Here is a 4,915-nt window from a genome sequence, read left to right as displayed (position 1 = left end):
CTCGGACCTCTGCAGCCCGGGACCCTCCCGCCGCCGCTGCACCGCCCAGGCCCTGACGCGGGGCCGCACCGCGTACCTGCAGCCGCCAGCGCTCGCCCGGGCTCAGGCTCGCAGGCAGTCGGGGCTGTGGGGCTGTTTGTCCTGAGACCTGCGGAAAGTTCCTCCAGTCCAGGCTGAGCTTGTACAGCTGAGGTCTGTGGCTTCCCCCAGAGCTGTGAGGTGTGGCCGTGTCTGCCAATGGGCGTGTGAGTGTCTGCGTGTGTACATAACGGTACAACTCCAAGAAAATTTATTCTGCTTTTGCAGACCGCAGTCTAAAGTCCTTCACAGTGATGCAATGAATTCAGTTTTTCATAATGCACCTATTGACTAAACGGGTAGAGCTCTAAACTGGAAAGTCACCCAACTATTCATTATTATGATAAACACTTAAAAAAAAAAAAAAAAAGAACTTCCACAAAGGCGAATGTTTACATTTACGTATACACTCAATTTCTCTTGAAGTTCATTCTTGACAGAGTAGACCTTGGATTACATCAAGTTTGAAGACTTGGAGAATTTTTGAGCCTGATCGAACGCCTGAAATTAAAGAAAAGCCCCCTCGTGGGACACTGTACCTGCCAACAGGGGTCCTGAGCTTCCTGACAGGATGACATGTAAAAGAGGAGGTTCGCTTAAATTGTTTTCTACTTCCCTGGTGACCTAAACTAACAAAGAAAGGGAAAATCCATACGTGTTGGTCAAGAGATATAAGGAAAAAGAAGTAGGAAGAACACAACTAGCCCTTAAATGAAATCGCTAGATACACTGCTAAAGGATATTTACCCTTGAGGATAACATACGGAAGCAGTGATAAAATCTGGATTTCCTTCTTTGTGGCATGGCGTAGGCTTTGATCGATCCGTGTGAACGGTGGTTCGGTACCAATGCACACTCATGACCTCCTACCCCTTGTCTCCCTTGGTCCTGTCCCATAGTCTTTCCACTAGCTTTGTCCATCTTTCTCTGCAAGTATTAGAAGTCTTCACCATTCTCCTTCCAACCTCTCACTCCCTCTGCAGAATCCACCTTCTTTACTGAACTTCCTCAACAACCCTACCTCTAACTAACATCTCTACCAATGGCACTCCTGACTTGCTGGCGCCAGTTTGTGGCAGAGCCTTCAATTCTGTCCCCTCCCTTCTAATCCCTGACTTTTCTCTCCATCATCTCTCTACTGAATCTCCAACTGGTCCCTCTCTGTCAGCTCCTTCCCTCAAACTAAAAACTTAATCAGTCCTCTCTTATCCTTATTATTATTTTTTTAATTTTGTGTTTCCTCTAACTCTGACCTGAATCCATTTTGCTCCTGTGAGTCCATCTACCTGAAATTCCAACCTCTCCATCCCCTTCTGCCCACGGTCCTTTGCCTGCTCATTTTTCAATACTCGGTTCAAAGACATTCCTTTGATAAGGCATTTCCTAACTGTCTCCGCTCTCTTCCTTATTTTCCTTTTCCACCATAATGCCATAACCCATACCAATTTACTATACTTATTTGTTTATAAAATACATCGTAATTATTTCCAGCACCTGTGTCTTGGCACAGAGTCAACACTGAGTAAACGTTGGAATGAATGAGCGAATACCATTTAAGTCTTCTTAAAATGCACGGGAGTATATTGTAAATTTGTATACATTTGTTTGAAATTAAAAAACATTTTTCTGTAGTAACTATTATATAGTTCCTGAATGCAGGCCACAGCGTAGACAAAATTTTGACATTGGGACAGGACAGGGAAGGGAGGAAAGAAGGAAGGAGGGAAGGGAGACGGAAGGAGGTAGGAATTGAGGGAAGGAGGAAAGGAAGAGGGGGACATTTAAAACAAGCTAAGTACGATTAGTCCTTCTATGCCAAAGTCTCCAAATTCAATGATTTATTAAAGTCTATTTTACTATAGGATAAAAAATATATTGAAAGTGAAGAAAGAAAGAAAGAAAAGAAAAACACATCAAAACCACTATCCCACGACAACCATTGTTAACATTTAGAGATACTTTTAATCTGGCATTTTCAGTTTGGGTATTTTCAATATGAGTTTGTACTCATTCCTCATTAATGAGACTCAACACTCATGTTGATAGCAAGTATTGAATAAATATCTAGAGAAAGAGATGGGATATTTTGGGTACCCTGAATTGCTTTTGATGTCTTTTCATATCTACAAAGCAAGTATTATTTAAGACTGCATATATGCAGCTGTTTACATAAAGAAATAGCCAACTTATTATCTCTTAGTACTCTAACTTTAGAAAAATTTTAATATAAAGTATTTATAAACATGGAATATATGTGAATATATAGTTTAAATACTACTAATAAAATGAATGTCCATATACCCAGCACTCACCTTGAGAAAAAGAACATGACCATTCACTTAGAGGACTTCTATTTGTCCCTTCCTGTCACAATACTCTGCTCTATTCCCCAGAGATAAGCACTAGGCTGAATTTTGTATTAATCAGTATCTTAATTTTATTTAGAATGTTCCTTCCTGTTATGGTAAATTTATATGTCAACTTAGCCAAGCTAGGGCGCCCAGTTTTTAGGTCAAACCAGTCTAGACGTTGCTGTGAGTATTTCTGGATGTGATTAACATTTAAATCAGTAGTCTCTGAGAAAAACAGATTATCTTTCATTGTGTGGTGGGCCTTGTTCAATCAGTTGAAGGCCTTAAGAGAAAAGACTGAGATTCCCCCAGGAAGGAAAGAATTCTGCCTCCGGACTGCCTTCAGACTAAAGACTGAAACATTAACTTCTCTCTGGGTCTCCAGCCTGCCAGCCTTCCTTGCATATTTTGGATTTGCCAGCCCTTACAATTACGCTAGCCAATTACTTAAAATAAATCAGTCTTGATCTTTCTAGCCAATTACTTAAAATAAATCAGTCTTGATCTTTCTCTGCCTCTCCATCTTCTCTCTCTCTCTCTCTCTCCTCCCTTCCTCCACCCCCCACCCCACATATATGCACATCCTATTGGTTCTGTTTCTCTGGATAACTGACTATACACCTCTAAAATATGTGTCAGTGTAACCTATATTAGATTTTTTTGTCACATACCATACAATTTACCTACTTAAAGTATGCAATTCGATAGCTTTTATTATATTTACAGTCGTGCAGCATCACCATATTCAATTTTAGAACATTTTCATCACCTCCAAAAGAAATCCCATATTTGTTAGTAGTCAATCCTCATTCCCTCCCAACTCTAGCCATAGAAAACCACTAATCTATTCTGTCTCTATAGATTTGCCTATAGTAGATACTTCATATAACGGTATTACCCAATATGTGATCCTTTGTGACTGCTTTTGATCCCTTAGCATAATGTTTTCAAGCTTCACCCATGTAGCATGTATCCACACTTTATTCCTTTTCATTGTTGAAGAATATTCTATTGTATGGACATACCACACTTATTTATGCATTTATCAAATGATAGACATTTAGGTTGTTTGCAGTTTTGAGCTGTTATGAATATTGCTGCTGTGAACATCCATGTGCAAGCTGTATTTAATTTTAATGTTAATGTAATCATATTTTATATATTCTGTGACTATTATTTTGGACCATGCATTAGGTTTTTTTGAGATTCATCTAAGTTGTTCATTGAAGCTGTAGTTCATTATTTTCATGTAGTAATACTTGGAATGACTATACAACAATGGATTTATCTATTCTATCGTTAATAGATATTTGGCTTGTCTTAGTTTATTTTTTATTTTTTATTTTTAATTACAACCAACACTTCCATAAATATTCTTGTATGTGTTTCTTGGTACACAGGTGATTTTTTTTTTTTTTACCATAACCCTCAGTTAGAAATACATTTGGTATTTCTAGCTATGTAACAAACAAAATTTTCATGAGGCAATACTTGTAACAGTTATTGTAACCATATGCAATGCACACTGATATTTTCTATTCTATTTTAAAAATTCATTTTTTAAAAACGGGCACAAAAGCATTCAATTTATTTTACAAGCACTGATGGATTCTCGCCCTCCATTTGAGAAATATTGCTCTGGACTATGAACCTGGGAATAGAATCGCTGAATAATAGAATTTGTGCATCTTTTCTCTTCTTTACTTTTCAGCCAACTCTTGGGCTGTTGTTGCCAATTTCATGGGTATATTATAGTATCTGCTTGTCTCAATTTACCTTTCCTCACTCTATCAATGTAGCTGAGCACCAATCATGTTTGCTGACCGTTTATGTCTTTTTTTTTCCTTATTTATTTCCATTTATTTCCTTAGTGTTTTGTCTTATTTCCTAATTGATTTTTAGGAGTTCTGCATATATTCTGGATGTGAATCTTTTCTTTTAATTATGTCTTACAGATGCCTTCTCCAAGTCTATGCCCCTCCATCCCTGCTATCTTTGTGTTAGAAATGCTTAATTGAAATATAGTCAAATTTATCAAACTCTTTTCATACAATCAGTGCTTTTTGTGTTTTGTTTAGGAAATTCTTCTCTATCTTGGGGTCATAAAATATTCTTTTATATTTTCTCCTAAAATCTTACATGTTTGCATTTTATTTTTAGCCTTTAATTTATCTGGAATTGATTTTGTTTATGGTGCAATTAGGAATCTAATTTCTTTTTATATAAATATACATATGTGTGTGTATGTGTGTGTATATATGCAAAATTCATTGTGTCAACTGCAATGTCATTTCTGCCCAAATTCATATGACTATGTTTGGTTCCATTGGTTTATTCATCCATCTCTGTACTAATGCCACATACTCTTAATTATTGATCTTTATAATAAGTTTCCTTGGTTTGTTCATTGGAAGAATCTTGGTTATTTTCGGCCCTTTATACCCACATTTCAGAATCAGCTTATCAGGCATTAAGAAAATCCCTAA

At 37.3% G+C, this 4,915-nt stretch overlaps 1 protein-coding gene across 1 annotated transcript in view; it reads right to left on the bottom strand.

Annotated features, from left to right (window-relative positions):
• COLGALT2 (collagen beta(1-O)galactosyltransferase 2) overlaps positions 1 to 390 on the bottom strand; it is an 83,943-nt gene extending 83,553 nt beyond the window's left edge. The window contains exon 1 of the mRNA XM_011364574.2: positions 77 to 390. The gene's annotated coding sequence lies outside the window, so the exon portion shown is untranslated. The remainder of the gene's footprint in view (positions 1 to 76) is intronic.
• Positions 391 to 4,915: the final 4,525 nt, after the last annotated feature.

Source organism: Pteropus vampyrus, unplaced genomic scaffold (genome assembly GCF_000151845.1).
Source record: "Pteropus vampyrus isolate Shadow unplaced genomic scaffold, Pvam_2.0 Scaffold98, whole genome shotgun sequence".
Classification (NCBI taxonomy): domain Eukaryota; kingdom Metazoa; phylum Chordata; class Mammalia; order Chiroptera; family Pteropodidae; genus Pteropus; species Pteropus vampyrus.
The sequence above is the reverse complement of the archived record's forward strand: the minus strand, read 5'-3'. Positions and strand labels throughout refer to the sequence as shown.